Source organism: Mustela putorius, unplaced genomic scaffold (assembly GCF_011764305.1).
Source record: "Mustela putorius furo isolate JIRA1106 unplaced genomic scaffold, ASM1176430v1.1 tig00003850_pilon_pilon_pilon, whole genome shotgun sequence".
NCBI classification, from domain to species: domain Eukaryota; kingdom Metazoa; phylum Chordata; class Mammalia; order Carnivora; family Mustelidae; genus Mustela; species Mustela putorius.
This window is the reverse complement of record NW_025422002.1, coordinates 17,662,335-17,684,287: the sequence shown is the minus strand read 5'-3', so window position 1 is coordinate 17,684,287 and position 21,953 is coordinate 17,662,335. Positions and strand designations below refer to the sequence as shown.

The 21,953-nt window shown below is 49.6% G+C and overlaps 1 protein-coding gene across 6 annotated transcripts in view; it reads left to right on the top strand.

The window, feature by feature from the left end:
- Positions 1–21,953, top strand: part of CHCHD6 (coiled-coil-helix-coiled-coil-helix domain containing 6) — a 244,154-nt gene that overhangs the window by 212,731 nt on the left and 9,470 nt on the right. The window lies entirely within an intron of this gene.

Here is a 21,953-nt window from a genome sequence, read left to right as displayed (position 1 = left end):
AGGCTCTGCCGTCGAGGGTCAGTGTAAGCAGACTGGGAGTGAGTCCTTTCTTTGTGGGCTGTTAGAAGAAGTTAGGGCACTGCTGTTGGGGGAGAAGCAGGTACTGAGGGGGTAGGGATGAAGCTCAAATGTGGCTCAAAGGACGGGCTGGTCCGGATGTAAAGGGCCTTCGTGCATACGGAAGAATTTGGAATTCACCCTACAGGCAGTGGCAAGCCATAAAAAAGCTTTTAAGCAGGGAATTGATATGATTGAATTTGTGTTTTAGAAAGATAACTGGCAGCTTCTGGGAGATGAAACGGTAATGGTGTTGAGGTGGGAGGCAGGAAGCCTGCTTAGGAAGCTGCCACAGGACTACTAGCTGGGATGACTCACCCATTCAGCAGACACGTGCTTAGGGGCCCAGGCAGGGCATAGCCCAGGCAGGGCGCGGTCGTGGGCCTGGCAGAGAGGGTTCCCTCATCAGGGCAGCGAGATGGACAAACAGTTAGCAGGGGAATAAGATGATGCTACAAAGGTCTGTGAGGAAGATTAAAGGAGATAATGGGATAGAGGGGGCTAGGGCTTCTGGCGGAGGATCAGGGATGGACTGTCCAACACTGGAGCAGCACCAAGCCACGAGACGGGGTTGTGCACATACCAGGTGTAGGCATGGCTGATTTCTGGGTGACTCTGTGTGCCAGTGGGAATGGATGAGGAGCAGAGAGGCAGGGAGGCTCCTGACCATGGCTGGACAGGAGCACAAGCGTGAGCACCTAGAGGGTTTGGGTACTATCCCCAGGGCTGTAGGCAGGTGAGGGGGTTCCCCAGCTGCCCCAGCACAAGAGCAAGGAGGGCCAGGGGAGCCTGTCTGACGACCATGGGTGTGGTAGGCTCAATGATGGTCCTGTTGCCTTTGAAGGTCCTAGAGCCTATTCCCTGGGTCGACCACACTTGGTGGGCTCTGAGTGGTAGCCATGGTTCCAGGGCAGGGGCAGCCTCCAGGGGCAGCTGGCCTCTGCCCTGAACTTTCTTAGTGCTCAGAGATCCATGACTCAGGAAACTGGACTTTGAGACGACAGTGTGTTAATCCCCGCCCCTCGACAGAGACAAAAATGGCATTTCATTCCCAGCTCTATTAGCAGACTCGCCTGGGGACTAAAACCTGTGTCCCCAAAGGCCCGGCTGGGGCTCTTTTCCTTTGTGCCACTTTTGTTTTCTTTTGAGTGTTACATTTAGATTAGCTTCTGGGGATTAAATGTTATTACAGTAGAGGAATCATTTTGGGGGTTTTCTTTTTCTCTCTCTCTCTCTCTTTTTTTTTTTTTAAGTCAGTAAAGAAGTTAGGGCTTAGCATTCTTGTCATTAGATTTATTTTTCCTGGTCCTGTTGCCTGCCCTGTTTCTGTTCTTAAGAGAAAGCTTTCGCTGGGTTTCATTGTCGTTTTTGCCTGGAAGGGAGCAGCTTTGTTGCAAGCAGGGCCTTTCCATCGAACTTGAGGGTGGATCTTGGTGCTATAGCACCACCTTGCCCTGGACCCACTCTGGGCATGTAGTGCTTGGGAGTGCACACTCATGCCTCCCAAGAAGGGCGCCCTGGCAGAAGGTCAGGAAATTGTCAGGTGGTAAAATGTGGCAGAACTAAAGAATCCCCCCTGAGGTCTGATCACTGTCAACCACACCGCCCCTCCTTCCACAAGCGACAAGGGCTCTGGGCTCCACTGACTGCACCAAAGGCTGCCAGCAGGACCCACCGTGGCAGAGGCTGGCAGAGGCTGGATACTGTCTCCTGGTATCTGGTTCTTCAAGGACCAGGGTGGATGTTCCAGAAAGATTTGTTTCCCCTGCAGCACTCTGTAAAACATGCTCATTTTATCAGACTGTAGAGTTCCGTGGAGGCCGCTATCTCAGGTGGTTAGATTTCAAGATCCTGACCATCTCTTGGCCCTAGGAAGGGAGTACCTGGCAGGGATGATGCAGGCTCTGAATGGCTGAGGGCTCTGCCCACCACCAGCAGAGTTCCCTGTCTCTCTGTGCATACCAATAGGAGGGCCTACCCTAAAGGTTCACCTCAGAGAAATGGTGTATGTACATGGTATGCTGGCCTTGGCTCATGCTCATCCCCAGGCTGGAGTGGACCCTGAGAGGCCCAGTTTGATCTGTGGCCATTGGTTGCTGGTTTTATGGTATAAGACAGGACTTTTGTTTCTGGAACAGTCAAATCCAAGGGAGTTGAGAACCACGATTCTGAGCCTTCTCTGTAACATCCAGTCTCTCTGGGAGTTGAAGGTATCCACACCGGGCCACGATTTCTAGGAACTCTCTAAGTGTTCCAAAATCATCACTCCCACTGTCACTGTTCCTACCCCACCAACACCCCCCCCCCACACACACACACAAATAAGATGAAGTTCTGAGTCACTCTGCCTGGTGGCATCCCCATAGGGCCCCTCAGAGGGGGTCATCTAATCCAATCCCAGATACAGGTGGATCCTTCCCAGGGTGCTTGCCCCCAGAAGTTCTACTGCCTCTGCGAAAATGAGCTCAGTTGCCAGAGCCCATCTTTACTAAGCTCCCGTTTCATCTCATGGCCCTATGAGAGAAGTGCTCTTTCATGGAGCTCGGGGCTATGTCTTGGGAGCTTTCTAGCTCTGTCCTTGGGACTTTGTAGAGCTCAGTGAAGGTGCCTCTGCATGCCAGCCCTACAGATACCAAAGGGAACTTTTACATCCCTTTGTAAAACATTATAGCTTTATCCTTCCAGCACTAATGCCCGGTTCCCGAAACCACCCAACAAGACACACACCTGGCTTCCAGTCTCTGTCTCCACTCCCTGTGCTACCTGTTAGCAGCAGGTTCTGCGAGCCAGAGCAGGCTGACCAGCTCGAATGCAGCACAGCCATCACTTCCCCATCTGGAGTCTGGCCTCTGGCTGGAGCACACACTCAACTGGGCTGCGGCACCATATTAGCTTGATTGTCCCCCACCCTGTGAGCCAGACCTCACTGACCATCCACACAGAGCTTCAGACAAACTCCTCTCCATGCATGGTTACTAAGTGCTCTGGACTTGGGTTCTGGACCTCATATTTATCCCCAATAAACTTCACTAGGGGTAGATTTAGTCCAGCCTATAGATTGATGATTTGGATATGTGGATACTGTTGGCTGACATATTCATCATCCCATCTAACTCTGCCTTCCATAAACTTGCCAGCTCTTCTGCTAAGTCATTGATGAAAATGATAAGTTGCACAAGGCTTAAGACAGAATGCCAGTAGAGACTGCCTTCGAAGGTGACCTTGCCCATGTGGGTCCAATGATTCAGCCAGTTCCTAACATATTCCTTGGGCATCCAGCCTGCATTATTCCTTCTTTCCCACCAGATGGGTCTGGGTAGAGGCTGGGACTGGTGGGCTACTGTGTAGCCCTGGGCTACCCACCAGGATCTCTGTTACAGGGAAGAGAAGAGTATGGAATGATGTGTTTGTGATTGCCTTGTCTGTTCCTACAAATCACCTCTCCGTTTCCTAAGTGCTCTGAAACCAGCTTCTTTACTGGGCCATCTCGAATCTTATCTGGGCTCACCTGTATTTTATGGCATGAATTCTTTTGAAACCCATGAAATGGAAGACTTTCCAGTATTGCAGTGTTCCTCATTCTCCAGGATTCTGTAAAGGTCAGCAATGGTAGCCTGGTGGTCCAGACCTCGAGTTCTCTTGGTGTTCTCAGGTGCAGGCATTGAGAGCAGCATGGCCCTCACCAGTCACCTTCCATCCCATGAAGGCCTTCTGTCCTTTTGAGCTAGGATCTGTCCTGTCTTCCAGGAGGTAGCTGGGAATAGGAGAAAAACAGGGACTTTGAAGCACAGAAATCAGAGTTAAATCCTGGTCCTGCCTCTCACTTGTTGAAGTTTGGCCAGTAGACCCTCTCTGAGGCACAGCCCTCACAGCCCTCTCCTTTGTAAATAGGGAACTGTCTAACACCCACAGGGCGGTTATAAGTGCTGAGGAAGCAAACCTCTGTCCGTCCCTGAGCCTCCCTTTTTGCCCTCTCTCACCCACGGCTTCATCTCCTTTGGAAGAAAAAAAAAAAATCAACCCATAATGTACCTCTTCCGACCTGGTCCTGCCCCTCCCTGTGCTCTCTGCTGCTGCCTGGTTCATCTCCTCTGCCCAGCCTGGGCCACCCAGTCATCAGGAAGCCCTGAGGAGCAGGCTTCATCCTTGCTGTGTGGGGCGGGTCTCTATGGAGCAGGGAGGGCACAGGGAGACATAAGGATTTGCTTCCCACCATCTGTGCCCCAGCACCCAAGGCCCTGCTGGCCTCACCCCTGCTAGACTGGGGCTTCTATCTGCCTTTCCCGTGGAAAGGCCCCCTGCCCCTCATGAAGTCACCCTGGGATTTCCCAGTTACTAGAAGCATCAATGCCCTTTTTGCTTAAACCAGTCCGATAGAGGTTCTGCACATGGAAGTGAGTGTTCTAAATGTGCCTTTCCTTTCCATCCTGGGCCCGTTCCCAGATCTTCAGACCCATTATTGATTTGGCTCTGTTTTTCAGGACTGATTCCCCCCCACCCTGGCCCCCATCTCATTGTCAGACTCCCTCTGGCCTTGGTTAGTTAGGCTGGTATACAAACATCTACTTGTTATTTGGATCCTTTTAGAATGACTGGTCACAGGGATGCATGCACCTCACTGAGTGGCCCTTGCGACCAGCTCGGGGCTCAAGGCAGCTTGAGGAGTAGGTGAAACTTTAACCAGGAGCCCCCACAGTCTGTCCCCGAGAATATTTCAGGTAGATATGCCTAATGTGCTCCGCTCTTCTTGTGGTCCTAATACCGCTGCCTCCCACCCCCTTCCCGCCTCCAGAGCTGTCAGAGCTCCCATTCTCTGTAGTCTGCTCCAAGCTGATGACCAGAAGGAAGAGGATCTAGTCAATATCAGCTTTCAGGCCCCTGGGGTTTTCTGTACTTTGAAGGAAGGCCTGGATAGACACCACCACTACCACCACAGGAAGGATGGGACTCTACCCGTCTCATAGAGCTCTGTCACCTGCCTGGCACAGGGAGACATGCTTACCCTCTTCTTTTGTTGAGGAGACAGGACCATCCTGGCTAGCCTGCCCAAGGCTCTTATGTGAGGAAGTGGCAGGGCCAGGATTCAGGGCCCAGCCTTTCTGTCCACAGCCTGGGTGCATTGGTGTTGTCTTGCAGTGACCCAGAGCCCAGGACCACTGGGGTGCATGTTTATAGCACAACAGAGGCTCTGGCAAGATGTTCTGTGCCACTGTTGTCCCGAAGTGAGAGAGTTGCTTCAGGGCCTTCGCTGCACCCTTCTGTCCAGAGTGCCACTCAGTAGCCTCGATGGTCTCATGCTCTGTAGATCTGCCAGGGCTGATGTGCCAGAATCTGGGGGTGGGAGTGTCCACGGCCCACCTGCCTCAAAATCCATGGAATGCCCAGTCCAGGGCCTTGTCCCAAACTGGGAGCCATGGAATCTGCATTTAAACAAGCTCCCATGTGATGGTTATGAGCCCTGCAGTTTAGACCCGCTGCCAAAGTGAATGTACTGTAGCCAGCAAATTAATCACTTCCCCAGAAAAGCCCCCAGGGACCACCAGTAAATCCATCCCAGCTTCTAATTGTAGCAATGGCCCTAGAGAAGCAACAGCCCTTCTCCTGATGCCAGGACCCCTCCCCCCTGCCTGGACCCCTCTCCAGGAGAGCCTGTAGTGACCAGTGGCCCTGGGGGAGGGAGCACAGCAGGCCTGGCATGGGGCTCTTCAGTGGGGGTCACAGACCTTTGTGCTGCTATGCTGGAGCTGCAAGATGGCTCCTGTGGCCCATTGCCAGGTGACACCAGGTTGCCATAAATGGGCACACACGAGCCAGGTGTGGGGAGATAGGCAGAGCCCCTTTGGCCAAGATGGGCTGCCCATCTGGACACTAATTCAGCAGCCAACTTGTGGCAACCGTAGGCATGGGGCTCCTGCCCTCTGGGGGGCCTGGGTCCCCCTGTTTAAAGAGTCACCTTTCACCACCTCTGAAAGGCGTATCTGGGTGGGATGGGGTTAGCATCTGGATGACTGCTGAGTGAGCCGGATTTCAGGCCAGGGCACAGTCGGGAGACCGGATTCATACCTGTCCTGTCTGGCTGGTATACCCATGACCCTGAGCAGTTGCCGCCCCTTCGGGGCCTCAGTTTCTTACTATAGCAGGGCCTAGGGGGACCCGCAATCTCTAAGGGCTTCTCCAGAATTTAGGCCCTGCCGCCCAGCAAGGTACAGCCTCTTTTTGTATTCCTGCTGTAGGGACTGTGACTTCTTGGCCTCTCCTGTCATCTTTGTTGGGGTGCACCCTGTGCCCAGCAGGACCAACGCAAAGAGGTTCAGGAAGCTTTGGGTGGCAGATTAAATTTTCTTCTGGTGGCGAGAACAATTAAGAAGAGTTCATTCTTCCAGGTCCCACCTTTGCAAGCCAAAAAATCCCTAAATTCTAGACACTGGTTTAGTGTTACCCACAAGAATGAACAGTCCTGGGATAAGCTAATATCTCTCTGACCTCCTCCATGCAACTTTTTCTCAAAAGCTTTTTAAAAAAAAAAAAAAAAAAAAGCTTTTTAAAAGTAGTATGAATCAATAAAATCATCTTTAGAAAGCTTGGCTGTTTTTATTGATCTCTAACATGTAAGGCAAGTAAAACTAATTGTAGCATCCAAATACTCCCTCTTCCTACACATTTGTTCACATACATGCTTAACACACTCATACAGTCACACATACACACTAATGCACACCATACACACTGACACTCATGCTCACACACTCACATGCCAATACACTCTCATACACTCACTCTTGCTGCAATATATGTTAACACATACCCATGCATACATGCACATACATGCTAACATACTTATGAATATACATAGATATGCATAAACATAGCACACATGTCCTCACATACTCATGTGGTCACTCACATACATGCATGTATGTACACACATACATGTGAACATGCTCACACACTAACATACACTCTCACCCATATACAATCACCTGCTTGTTCACATCCATGGTAACACACTCACCCACACTCACACACTCACATGGACCCACAGCAGATTTCTATATTCTGTGTCAGGATTCCAGAACTATTCTCCTGTCCATGGCATTAACTGTGACTGTTTCCCTAGGCTCAGAGTCTGAGAGAAATTGGATTGAGCCCACAGAAATCAGACCACTGGAATGCAAACATGGAAATGTGCCTGTGTCTGTACATACACATATTTATTTGCTGCTAAAGACGATCTATTAGGAGCCAAAGCAGGAAATTCCTACCAGCAAATTCCTTAAGGAGGGTATGCTCACTTTTTTGTTGTCAAAGATGACTCTGGCTTTCGAGATTCTTCCTGTGAATTTCACAGGGATAGATGAATAGCCTTCCAGACTTTTCCATGATGACAGTTGTCAGGAATGCCCGGGAGTTTTACTTAAGCTAACAAATGATTACCCTTCCCATTAGCTCTACAAACAGGCCCCTAATTAGTGAATTGGCTAATAACAGTCGCCTCTGGGGTCATTAGCCCTGACAGTGTTGGCACTGCTCCGTGCACAGTGTCACCGCCATAACGCGTGCTGTCAGGCTCTGCTGGGAGTCAGAGCTAGGGAGCCACTGTAATGTTGCCCTCCCCTTCTTTATTTTCTACTTTAATTCCTTGGGTCAAGGAAATTAGTTCCTACCTCAAAGAGGTAGGAATTCCTAAATGTGGATTAGAAACAGAGATTTTTTTTAAATGAAAGGACTAAAGCAGTGGTCACATCAGTCCTAGATGAGAAAACTTTTTTTATGATCTGTAGCTCCAGGTTTCAGACACCCCTAGTCAAATTTGGGGGTCATTTTATAAAGCATGCATCTTGCTTTGTAGCTCTGGGATTCCTGTATGACTGCAGATCACCTGCTCTGCCTTGGGTTGTGCAGGACACTGAACCAGTCCTTCAGTAGTCCTTGATCCTGCATCCTGGTTTCTGGTAAGCAGGATGGCAGTGGTGACAGGAAATAGAGGAGCCAGTTATCTCAGGTGTGGCATCCCTTCCTCTGTGCCTCCCCTGGCTTTTGAGATCCTCCCCCCCCCCCCCCGGCACAGCGAATAGTCATTAGGGCTACTTAGTGATCTTGAACTAGGAACACTTCCATGGCATACAGCCTCACCTGCCAGCCTCACAATGGTTAGTCCTCGAATCCGAGACCTGCACAATCACTAGTGCTCAAGTCCTAGGCTTATACCCTGATTAGTCTGTGGCTACAGGGCCCACACAGTGACCAGTCCTTAAGTCCTAGGCTCATACCCTGACTAGTTTGTGCATCCAGAGTTCAGTGAACAGTGACTAGTTCATGAGTCCCTGGCTACATGATGACTAGTCCTCAAGTTCCTGACTCACAGGATGACTAGATTTTAAGTGCCAGGTTTGTAAGATGACTAGTTCTTAAGTTCTAGGTTTACTTGATGACTAGTCCTCAAGTCCTAGACTCACCCCATGACCTTAGGTCTTAATTAGGCTCACTCAATAACTAGTCTTTGCATCCCAGGCTCACCTGATCACTAGTCTTTGAGTCCCAGGTTCACTTGTTAACTGGGTCTTAAGTCCGAAGTTTACTCAGTGACTAGTCCTCAAATCCCAGGATTGTTGACTAGGTCTTAAGTCTTAGTCTCACTCTGACCAGTCCTCGAGTCCTAGGCTCACAGGATGACTACTCTCCAAGTCCCAGACTGCCGTTCTAGAGATGGAGACAGCGGCACACAGGTGAATCACGGAAGTGCAGCCTGGCCTGGTTGCCATGGTAGAGGAGTGTAGGGTGGTAACAGTTGTGACTAAAGGCTCTTTGCATTCAGGTTTTGTTACTGTACAGATTCTTGCTACATCAGCTCAAAACCATGTGCAGCTTAGTCTAAATGCCTATTTAAGCAAAGGCCAAAAGTCTGTTTGAAGATAGAAAGGGAAAAATAATACAAAGCTTGCAACTAGTCATGGATGTAAAATTTATGACACTTCCCATACGGGAAAAATGAGTAGCAAAGCTGCATTTATTTGTTCAAAAGTAGAAATGCATCTTGAGGAATTAAAGAAAATTACAAAAAGGTGATTATACAGCATAACAAATCTCTAACATGGATTAAACCGAATTGTTGAGGAGATAAAATGCCAGCCTCAACATGCGTTTCAGAAAAGGGAAGAACAATGCTGGGTTGGGTCGGGAGAGCTAGCTCCTGCTTTTGCTTGGTGCTGATGTGGCAGGAAGTTGCTGGTTCACAGCCCAGGAATTCACAGAAATGGAATGCCTTGGTCATTCCTGGACCGTTATTTCCATACTTGACTTGTGTAAGGAGGTTTACATAAGACACTTCCAAATCAAATAGCTGCTGGCACCTGAGAACCCAGCTAGGACTCTGTGGTCCCACAACCCTGGAGCAGCCTTTCCTGTCTCCTCTGGCACTGCCAGGGGAACAGTCAGGCAAAGCTGGATTTGGATCCTCCTCCTGTGACTCCCTAACCTTGGGTCCCAAGACAGTGGTTCACCTGCTCTTAATCTCAGTTTCCTCATCTGTATTCATGGGGCGGGGGGCGGGGGGTGGTGATACTGCCCTTGCTAGCTAGAGGAGGAGACAAATATGAGCGGATGTTTCTAGAACACTGAGACAAAGCTTGGCACCAAATAAGGCCCCCCAAGTTGTTAGTCCTTGAGTATTTGGATAATGCCACTGCTAGCCATACGTAGCTATTATATTGGATTTTAATGACCTAATACAAAAAAAGAAGAACATAAAATATCTCAACATGTTGCTTACACGTTGATATGATAATATTTGATTAAATTAAAGTAACATTAAAATGAATTTCATTCATTTCTTTTTATTCTTACTGTGGCTACTGGAAGATTTTAAATTCCATATATTGCCCATCCCCTATATCTGTCATATGCCGCTGCTGGTCTCTGTCTTCCCGTACCCCTTGTCTGCCTCCCTCCCTCCCTTCTTAGTGTCCCTGCCACCACTTTGCAGGTGTCCAGCTTTCCACACATTGACCCTGTGCCCCATGCCTCCACGTGTAGCCCCCCTTCTCAAATGCTAGACAGCCTGGCATGGATGGGTCTCCTCCTGTTACGGTTTACCCTGACAATTACCAAAATGAAGGAATTCACTCCAGGTCTTGTAGGTCGAGAACTGTGAAACCAGTGTTCTTGCAAAACGCCCCCCGCCACTTCAAATACAAAGAAGCTCCATAAATGAAATTTAAGTGCCTTTGTCAAGGTCAGAAACCAGTTAGTTGATTGGGGACCAATCTAAATCTTTTGGCTCCACACCACTGGGATTTTCACCTTACCGTATAGCCCTCCAGTTTGTTGGCTGAACTACTACAGGGTCTAAGCTGGCGCTGAACTCAGCTTGCCTGCAGACTTTGAGAGACTGACCTGAGCACACCAAAAAGCCTGGACAGTGCAGTTTATCAGCAGTTTGGGCTGAGAGATGGAGCCAGGCATGGTGCCATCCGGAGGACCAGTGTGCCTCTGTGGCTCGTCCAGGAGGAGGTGGGGGGAAGATGGCACCTTCTAGTTCTGGCCTCTGGAGATTGATCTGGGTGGCCTCAGGCAAGCTACTCTATCTGCTTTAGCTCCCTGTCTTCATTTGTGCGAAGACTGAATTACACTGTGAGCAGTGGCAGGGGGGTCCATCTTGCCCTCTGTAAAGGTTCCAAACGTCCATGGGCTGTCTTGTGAATCAGTGGTCTCTCATCACATTTCCGTCACAGAGCAAGGGTGGCCCTATATGTTTTGCATCCAGGTGACAACTGTGGCCAGAAGGTGAGGCATATAAGCTTGAAAGGGGCTGCGGGGTGTGTGTAGAGAGGTAGTATCACAGGGGCCCTTTCAGTCTCTTGCTGGGGTAGCTGGAATCACAGTAACTCTCGGTGCCGAGGCCCAGCTCAGGGTCCCTAAGTCTGGAATCCTCAGGGTGTCCTTCCTCAGAGCCATGTGACTGAGACAATGAGGGATTCCCAGGCCATGGAGAGAGAGCAGGCTGCAGATTATCTCACTGCTCAGCCAGCCAGCAGCAAGTCGTGACCCTAAGAACCCAGAGAAACAGCTCTTCCTATCTGGGTCACCATATCCTTACTCTCCCGATTTGTAAAAGTACAGGCTGCAAAGAATCCATTTCCATCAAGGGAAATTGGCAAGGGGCCATGAGCTTGTGACTGGTGGCCTGGGGGCAAGGAAGCCTATTAGCAAAATGACCCTCCTCGAGGCCAGCATTGTAGGGAAGGGAGTCCAGCAGCAGCCTGAAAGCAGAACCCACTTAGTTCCAAGACCAGCCCCTCTGCTTGCCCGCACTGACGCAGCACAAGTCAGTCTCCCCGCATGTTTCCCAGCTGTGAAATGGGGCTAAGAGAGCAACCCAGTGAACTGGCATTTAGGTCACATGAGAGCATGTGTATAAAGTAGTAGACAGAGGGCCTGGCACATAACAAGGCTTCAATCAATGGCAATTCAGCTTACTTATTACCGCTGTCGACTCTGTTCGAATCCAACATCCAGCTCTGACTTCCAAGTTGCAATTTTTTTGTGCCATCAGCCACATTAAAAGACCCATGCCAATAAGGTTTTTAAATGAAATGCCTCTCATAATAGATAAAATCCCCGTACCTAAGACAGCCCAGTGCTTAGGAGAATTCTCCTGCCTGGGGCCGTGCCACTTGGTAACCGCAGCAGGCCACGGAAGGAAAGGTCAGCCCTGCTGCTTTGTCTGCGGGCCCCTCGGGGCCCTCTTCCCTTAGGACCACCTGCCTCTTAGCCTCTGCTGCTCGCCCACACGGGTTCTCCCCACAAGCTCTGCATGCACACCACCAGGGGCGAGGCACTCGATGCCTCCCTGCTCGAGCTGTCCAGACGCTGTTCTGATTGTCCCTGTTCTCCCTGCACTGCCTATTGTCTCATTCTTCCTTTTGTTCCTCTTGCTCTTTGGTGCCCCCGTAAATATTTCTGTGCACAGAAGAGGACAACAGGTGGGAGGGCACTTGTATTTATGACCCTTCCCATGGTTCGGGCAAACCGGGAGGCACTCTGAATGTATTATCTCATTTATTATCCCTATTCTGTGGACAATAAAATTGAGAGTCCTTGAAGTGAATGGGCTTGCCCAAGGTGATAGAGCTGATGAGCAGGAGAGTCAGATTACAGCCCACAACAGCTGCCTCCAGAACCTACTATTTCACAGGGAGGTGTGGCTAGGCAATGCAGCTGGGGCCAAACCGAGGAATTTCGAATGCCAGGGGTTTGGGCTTTATTTTGATGCCTTGGGAAGCCATCAGAAGTGTCTGCTCTTTGAAATGACATGATCAGATGTGTGTTTTAGGAAGTTAACTCTAGAGGTACTATATTAAGACTGTTAAACCACAACTCTCCATCCGATCCTTGTTCAGCTGCTAATTTTTAAACCTGAGTGCAGGAAATTACATTCATCTCTACCCGATTTCATGCTCATTTCAGCCTGTTGTTCCAGCCCATCTCTCAGTCTGCATGTGCATGTGTATGCCTCCAGCCCATCTCTTGGTCTGTGTGTGCATGTGTGTGCATGGTGGAGGGTGGAGGGGTGGGGGAGAAGTACATACCCCAGGAGAAGGGGAGGAAAATGCCTGAGATGGCTTCCTGCCATGCAGCCACTAGCTCGTGACAGCCATGACTTGTGACAGTGTAGAAAGCATGAATTTTATCTCTCACATACCTGGGCAGTGATGGAACAAGAAGCGAAGCTAAAATAACATGACTGATCTTTTAACAAATGCAGCAGACTATACACATATTCCATTGACTCTATCTCAGAGTAAATTGATTTGGAACTTCAGAGATAAGTACAACCCTTATTCACTCCTTCTAATTCAATAAATATTTAGTTCCTACTGTGTGCAAGTATTCCTTTACTCTGCATTTCATGCCTATCCATCTTCATCCTCTATAGTCTGTAAGTGTTTGTATGTGTACAGATAGGTAACAACACTGTGAGAGATGAATAGGTCCTATGCTTGGTCTCTACATGTATTTTGTGCCTACCAATTGTTTGATATGCTTTCCAGTGTAGCATCTTAAAAAGATCAGTGATAAAAAATATTTAGATGAGTATATATTGTTATAGTTTTTCAAAATGAGAAAGAGTTACATTTTCTGATTGGAAAATGACACCTGACTATTGTAAAAAAAAAAAAAAAATTCAATGCAGCAAAATATAGAAGTAGTTTTAAAAATCCAGAATCTCTCAATACTTCTGTTTTGGTAACATGACTTTTTACTTATAAGAACATAGACCCACTCTTGCCTGTAAATGAGATCACGAGCTCTTGGGAAACACACCATTCCAGGATCTTCCATTTCCCCTCATCCACGTGCCACAAACCTACTTCTTTGTCACTCAGTGTAGTATATTATTCTTCTACATGTCATAACGGAACTTAAGTCACCAGTCCCCTTATTGATGGGTCCTTGGGTGTTTTCCATTTTTTTCCCAACATAATGAATACTGTGACACACAGCCTTTTCTGTCTCTGTGCACTTGCTTAAATCCTTCTAGAGAGAATTATTGGGTCCAAAGGATGCACACACACAAAACCATATATTTATATGTATTAATGTATTTACATTTTACCAACTGCCATCCAGAACAATGGATGTATTGTACCAATTTTCACTGTAGTGATGCTAGAGGAGGGTGTACCTTTTCCCAAGACATAGCAAGCACAGGATTTTAACAGTATTTCTAAAAAAAACATCTTTGCCAACCTCAAAACCAGTCTTTCACTTTTAAAGCTCCTCATGTCTTCAAGCATTAGTGAGGTTAAACCCTTTTCTATGTTACTGGCCATTTGTATTCCTTCTTTTATGGATTACTCACGGCCTTTGTCCATTTTTTCATTATTATCCTTTTTAAAAGGTCTTTGTATAATGGTGTTAATCATCTTGTTTCTTTTTCTTTTTTTTTCTTCTTCTTCTGTTTAATTTTTAGTTTACTTTCTGCTCTTCAGAAGCTGACTTGGGTATAGAGATCCAGTATGTTGTTCATTTTTCTGTTTGTGGCTCACATTACAAAGGTCTTCCTCCCCTAGTACCCATATTTTTAGGACTAGTACCTCTGTGATTTAATTCCTTGTCATTAAGTTGTTGCTCCAGATGACCCCCCTGTGATTCATTTATGTGTAAGATGTGAAGTACAGATCCTCCTCTGTTTGTTTCAGGTTTTTTTTTTTCTCCAGATAGGGAGTCCTTTGTCCCCTTAGCAGGAATATAAAACTCCATCCAGTCATATGCTAAATTCCTTGGGTCTATTTCTAGACACTTTTCCAGGGCCAATCCTGCACATTTTAAATATATTATGCAGCTACACTTATTTAAAAATAATAAATATCTAGCAGAACAAGTTGTTCTACCTTGATGATCTTCTCCCCATTTGTTTTTGGGTTTTTTTAGATGAATTTAGAATCACTTTGCCAAACTTCCCCTACCCCACACCCAACTAGGGGGAAGAAAAAGATAAAAATAAAGAAAGGCTGGTGGTCTCTTTGTGGGGAAATGTACAGCCTTTTGTATGCATTCAGGCCTCTCAAATCACCATCCTTATTGTGGTTTTATTTTAAAATAATTGTAAACCTGTAGAAAGGTTGCAAGAATAATACAAAGAATTCCTGTGTCTCCTTATAACTCAGCTTCCCAGCTGTTTACACGTTGAGAGTTTGTGTCCTCACTTTTCCCTCCAGGTGACAATATTGTCTTCTCACATGGTGACCTGAGAGTACTCTAGTGCATCGGTTACCTCCCAAGGATATGTCCTCCATGGCCACCACACACCCCTTCCAATCAGGATACTGCCCTGACTAACCCTAGATACAGACACCTTTTATCTGCTGCCTAACCACACCTTTTTCTTTCTTGTCCAGGATCCTTCCCAGGGCTTTGTGCTCTGCCCACTTATCATGTGTCACACAGTACCCTTCAGTGTGGAACAGTTCCTTAGTCTTTCCCTATCAGTCATGACCTTGGCAGTTTTAAAGAGTGCAAGCCTTTTGTTCTGTAGGGTGAACCCAACCTGGGTCCACCCAGTATTTCCTCATGACCAGACTCAAACTGTGCTTTCTTGGCAGGAAGGCCTCAAAATGGTGCTATGCCCTTCAAGGTGCCTCTCTTCCTGCCACTAGTGATGTTCACCTACCACTGGGTCACATTGGCTTCTGTCTGGTCCCTCTGCTGCAAAGGCTAGACTTTCCCTTTGTATCTGACTAGAATTTTGTGGGGAGATACCCCATTGTATACCAATATCCTGATCCTCATCAGACCTCCACCTAGCAACCTTAGTTGCCAAGGATGACTCTCACTGGAATCAGCCTCGGAGACAGTGGTTGCCAAATGGAGATTATTTCCATTGTTTCTCCTTCCATTTATGAACTGACACTCTATTAAAGGAAGAGTTTTCCCTTCTCCCCAATTTAGTTAAGATATTCCCTCATTATGTTAGTAAAGAGTCAGGGACTCAGAATTACTCATCCAGTTCTGATGTATATTCTTATTAATCTGATGCTCAAAACATCCTACTTTTGGCCCTTCAAACCGACTTCTGTCATTATAACGTGTCTCTTCATTCTTTGAGGATTTTGTGACTTTCTAGCAAAGGTGTTCCAGAACTATCTTGTTCTTCCCCGGTGCCAGCCCTGGAATCAGCTATTCCTCCCAGGAGCCCTGTTACTTTGACTGGAGAATAGTATTTAGAAACCAGGATCTGGGCGCTGGGTGTGCTCATTGTTACTGGGGCGTGTCTATGCTTCTAGGTGCTGTCCAGTGGGTAGAACCAAGAACACATGTATTATGAGCAGACCTACGTAAGTACTTGAATTTATGTGAGTACACATATACATATGCATACATCTGGAAGATTTATTTGTCTGTCTGTGTATATAAAGTCCATATTGGTACTTCCAATTCTAATACCATGAGTTCTTAGTAGCCTCTCTGTGTTTAGAGGTTCTTTGTCAGAGAGCAAGAGGCTAGGCTCCTATTCTCTTCAACACAGACACCGATTTGCTTGATCACTAAATGTTATGCTCAGTTTTACCAGCCTCCCTACCACTGGGGCAGCCTTTCTACCCACCATCTTTGCGTCCCCACCCACTGCCCTCGTGGCACGCCTCTGCCACTACTGCCCAGTAGCTCCTCCTCATCACCCCCTTCCTCCAACTTCTGCTGAGAGGGCAAAGGAAGAGCGAAGGCTGAAGGAAGACATGCCCCTCCTTCGTTTTTTTTGAAAACAGCTCCAGTTCTTCAGCAACCTGGGCGTGGTGAGGACACAGAGGCCTAACCCTCATCCCACCGCTGCATGGCTGCAGGCTATAACTGCACCCTCCCCCGGCTGGTATTGGCTTCCTCACCTTAGATCAGGTTATGTCTGAGGTCTCACTGGATTCCAGCAACCTAGGGCCAATGCTGATCACACCAAGGGAAATCAGCTCTGCTTCAAAGCCAAGATGTGACTTTAGAGAGGAATACTGATTTTTCTGGGTGCATGAAGAACACACTGCCAATAGCTCCCTTCTGGTCCATGGTACATTTGACGTGCAGAGAAAGGTGACACCCTTAGGGAGCCCTTTTGCCCCCTCTGCTGTCACTGCCGGAGGTAGGGACTGCCATCCTTCTTGTCTCCCCTCACAATAAATCAGGCCTGAGAAGAAGGGTTTCACATCCTTCAGCGTCCAGTTGGGAAAACCAGCAGTATGTGTGTTCTGGGAAGAAAGGGTTGCATATGAGATCCAGAGGCTGACACCAGCTCTGGAAGAGAGCATGAGGTCAGGACTACTGCGGGAGGTCAGAGGACAGACTTGGAAGATCTCCACCTCAAGTAAGAGTTTCGGGGAAGCTGTTGGAATTCTCTGGAATCTCTGAGAGGCTCCATCTGGCCATTGTCTCCTCCATGCGCTGAGCAAGTGGTTGTAGGGAGCTGGCCAGGAGCTGCTGCAGGTCACCTACCCCACCATAGCCACCCCTGCAGAGGCTCCGCCTTTGCTCCACTCTTCCAAATCCCACATGGCTCCTCTGGCTAGTACACTGCAACCTGGAACTCTTCTGGAAAGGGCTGAGGTCTGGGAATTGGGCAGGGCTGTGACCTATCTATGCACTCTCAGGGAAGTTCCAGTCAAATCTCTCTTCATCAGACTTCTTACTTAAGCAAAACGACAAGACTTGGCGAAACTGCCCAGTGTCTCAGTCCCAGGGACACCTTGGCTGGTAGGCCACCCACCAGAGATTCCTATCTCTTCTTTCAGTGGCTAGCTCCCCTGGGCTCTGTGGTCAGGGACACTGCCTACACCCCTCCCTTGAGCTCAAGGAGCCCCTTTCCATAGCAGCGTCTCCCACCTCGGTCCTGGCCTATGAAGAAGAGCCACCATACACCTTCCCAGGTGCTCCAGGAACCTCCTCACCACTGTGTCCCTCAATGGCTTGGGGACAGACTGCCAGGGCTGGGTAAGCAGGCCATGTATCCTAAGTCCAAGCCCTGGGTACCTTTCTGCAACACACCCTGTGCAGAGGCAACATGACAGCCTTCACCAGCTAACCCCACTGACTTGCCAGTCAGAACTCTACCTCCCCATCCCACATTGGTTTCTTCCTGGCTTCACCCCTTGCAGTTCTTTGATGTGAGTATGTCCCCGCCAGTGGTATTCTCATCTCCTCAAGGGCAAGTGCTTTTGCGGGTCTGGAAGCAATCAGAAATTAGGGGTCTTGATGAGACTCTGTTCCCTGGAAAGGGCCTCCCCCAGGGTCTTCAGGCAACAGGAGGCTGAGCTCCTCACAAGGCACCAGTCAGGGCGGGGTGGAGGGGCAGGCGCCTGGGTGGCTCAGTCTGTTAAGCATCTGGATTCAGTTCAGGTCCTGATCTCAGCATGCTGGGATCGAGCCCCATGTCAGGCTCTCTGCTCAGTAGGGAGTCTGCTTCTCCCTCTCCCTCTCCCTCTGTGATTTCTCTCTCTCTCTCTCCCTCAAAAAAATTAATTAAAAATTCTTAAAAAGGGGGGGGCACCGATGGCTTAGGTGCCACAGGGAAGGGCTGGCGCTGCTTCTGGGCCTTGTAGATGTAGGCAAGCGGGGGTCTTTGGGGGGCAGGGCCAAAGCTTTGTCCCTTGAGGGTCTGGTGCACTGTAGGCCCTCAGCAAATAATTGCTCCTTGACTGAGGGAAGTACTCTTTGTTTACTGGGGGCAGTCAGCAGGGTTGGAGGCTTTGTGAGATGAGGGAGAGTTGGGGCAGTAGGGGGCAGGTGGCTTATGTGAGAAGGAACCTGGTTCTCAATGAAGCATTGCTATGAGGTTGGTCGGAGTGGCTTCTGAGAGCCTCCATCATGGGTACATATGGCAGGGGCTGAGCACATAGCTGGAAGGTAGGCCTTCCTTCCTTGGGAATTTCTGGACCTCCGGCTAGTGTGGGCAAGGAGGTGGGCTGGAGGGGCAAATGAGAGGGAGGGAGGTCAGCCATCCAGGACATGACTGAAGTTGCTCAGGTGAGAGGTTGCAAGAGGTCAGGGAGAGAAGGGTGGGGAAGGGATGGGCTGCCTAGGCCTAGGGATCCTTGAGGTCCTCCACGCACTCCCTGATGTTGACTCCCCGTCTGGTGAGTGCCCTGCTGGCAGGGGGTGCGTCCTGAAAGCCTCCAGCAGCCCTGAACACTGCAACTGTGCACTGTACCCCAGCTACGCAGATCCCCCCACCAAGGCCACAGCCACTGAGGGACCACGCCGTGGGTCTCTCATGGGCAGAAACAGCACGAGAAATCTCTTCGGCCCCAGGTGGTCTCAGTGTGGCCCTCCTTGGACGCGGCAGCACTACCAGTTCCTCCCTCATCACAGACACCCAGAAGGTACCAGCCCGTGTCCAGCCCACATGGTCAGTGACTCGGGAGGCATCCTTGGGAAGAAAGGTGCATCCTCCATTTTTCTTCCGGCAGAGGAACAAAGCCAGGAGTGACCCTTTCCCCACTGCGTGTGCATGGATATGCATATGAAGTGATAGTCCCGGGAAGGATCCTGTCACAGGCAGCCTCTCCTTCACAGACTAAGTGGCAGCCAGGGGCCAATTTGTGTTTCCCTGCCTCTTGGCTTGGGCAGAAGGGCCACTTTGGCAGGCCCTGGCTCTGGGAATAGCTGCCTCCTGCCCAAGGGTTGGGGTAGCCGGAGGCCAGCATCGAGCAGCTGATAGTGATCCCCGGTGGCAGGCTGATCGATGGCGGGATCTTTGGGCTCCACTTACCCGGGCTGAATGGCATATTGTCGATAGCAGCCAGTTAACCAAGTCCTTGGTAACCAGCTGGTCCCTTCAGCACCCCATCCCTAGCTGCTGTTAAAACAAAAACCTCTCCCGAACAGCTAGATTGGACCTGACGAAGATGAATGTCTAATTCACTTGGAATCTCCTTACTGCTGCCTGTAATAAAAAGCCTGCTCCATATATTCACCCCCTGCCGATGTTTCTCTGAAATTAAATATCAGGAGGACATATAATAGCCCAATTCCACACCAGGCCAATATTATCAGATTGATGTCAGCAGTGATAATGGAAGAAGGATAAGTTGATGAGATTTCATTTATTAAATAAGAGCACACGGAGGTTTGGGACTGCGCATGTGAGGACGCTGAGCGTGCTCAGGCAGAAGAGCCAGCTGGGTTTGTTCACAAGGTCCCCCCTGCCAGCTCCTATGTGGGGGTGACACACCCCCCTCCACAAGCACCCGCAGGAGGTACTGCCCCCACGTGTTGCCCGAAGCTGGCTTCCCTGGTGGGACTGTTGGCCTCCTTTCCTTTCTCCTTCCCACCTTCCCGCTCGGCTCTGCTGTGTGTCACCAGCTTTGTGCGGCCTCACATTCCTCATCTCCGCCCCCACTTCTCCCCCTGTGGGTGTGTACCTTGGAGCACCCCCCACCCCACCTTGAGTGGCCAACTTTAGCTCTACTCCGGAGCCCTGCCAACCTTGTAGTTTGGGGCAAATGTCTTTTGTTTCTATTTGTATCCTTGGTTGTTTCTTCTTTGGGAACTTTTTGGAATTTTCCAAAGGCCAAATAGAGCTCAAATGGACCCAAGAAGAGCTGGGAGAACAGGAGCTGTGGAGCCAAAACGCAGCAGGCTCATACCCTTTCTCCATCTCACTACTGTGTGACTGTGGGCAAGTCACTTCACCTCTCTGAGACTAGTGTCCCCATCTGTAGACTGGGACGGTAATGCCCAGCTCCCAGGTCAGTTGTGGCTATGCTTAGGACCTGGCATGCAGTAGGCCCAAGTATTGGTTTCAGGTGACCAGGCCCACAGGCCCACCCAGATGTAATCTCAGATGAGACCAGATTTTCTACCTGTGCTAGAAATGCTGGAAATCTGGGCATAGAAGCATACCCCTTGTCATCGCCCCCCCTCCCCCATAGCCTGCCCCTCAGCCCAGGAGCATGTGGATGAGCTCTGCAGATCTGGTCATGAATGAGAGTTCCCCCACTCATTAATGAGGTGAAGCCAGTCAGAGCTACCCAGTGCTTCTTTAACTGGTGACCACAATGGGGTGGCAGAGGTGAGACTCTGTGTCAACCACAGCGCCTGGAACTTGATGAATACTCATTGAAGTGTGGCTCCTGTGGCCAAGGAGCCCTCTGTCACTGACAGGGGCACATTGCACCTGGTTAGAGGGTAACTAGTGATTTCACCTGCCTCCCACTAACACCCTCCCCCCGACCACCATTCAGCACTCCCAGCTCTGCCTCCCAAGACTGGATCAACCCTTTCCTGCAGGAGTGACTGCATGCATTTCCTGGAGCAGCTGTGACAAAGCACCGCACTCAGGAGCCTTCAAACAGAACCAGCTATTGTGCCTTCCGCTGGGCTTCTGGTGTTGCCCGCAGGCCTTGGTGCTCCTTGATTTGCAGGTGTGTCACTCCGGTCTGTGCCTCTGTGGTCACATGGCCTTCTTCCTCCTGGTGCATCTGTGTCTCTGTGTCTCTCCTTATAGAGAGAGAGTTGGGGTCCTCCCCAGCCCAGAATGACCTCTTCCTAACTATCTGCAATAACCCGTTGCCCATTAAGTTTGCACTCGGATGCTCCCAAGGACGTGAATTTTGGCAGGAGGCTCTCCGATCCACTGAGTTACGTGTGTGTCCATTTACTTCCCGGGAGCCCTTGACCCCAGCGGTCTCATCACCTTGTCTTCTCTAGGCAACAGTCTTTTGTCTACAAGTGGCAGACACTCAACCCTAGCTCCCCTCAGCCAAAGCTGGTGCTACAGGAAAGCTAAAAAGTCGCTAGCTGAGAAGTTCAGATGATGTGAGGGTCTGTTCCATGTGGGCCATGGCCATGGCTGTCAGGCCCAGTTCCTTTTCTCCTTGCAGGGCGTGGTTTTAGCCCTGGAGCTTTCACTGGGCCCATGGAGTTGTAGGGCTGTGCTAGCCTGGGCTCAGTGGTGTGGACCAAAGCCCGCCTCCCTGGCCAGTGAGGGCAGAGCATGTGGAAGGATGTGGAACTGCTGGAAGCTGTGGTGGGTGCGTCTGCTTCATCTGGTGGTCTTGCCCTGTGACTTGGGTACAATGATAGATGAATGCATGGGACACTTGCTGCTTTCTAAAGCTGAGTTCCCTTCCCTCCTGATCTCCCTGTGTGGCAGTCTTAGGAATGGTCTTCTGGGCCCTCCCTTATGTGGAGAGAGGCTGGTAGGTGTGGCCGAATCCAGTGGTGTGTGTGCGGTTGGAATGCATCAAGGAGGTCCCTGCAGTTAAGGAAGGCTACTCGGGCTTTGCCCCATGGGGGGGGGGCGGGCAAGATCAGACAGAAGGACCAGACACAGACAGAAGCGCCTGGCTCCATAGGGCATGTCTGGGATACTTCCCTGTGGTTCACTTGTGTCTTGGGGGAAATGAGAGCCAGGC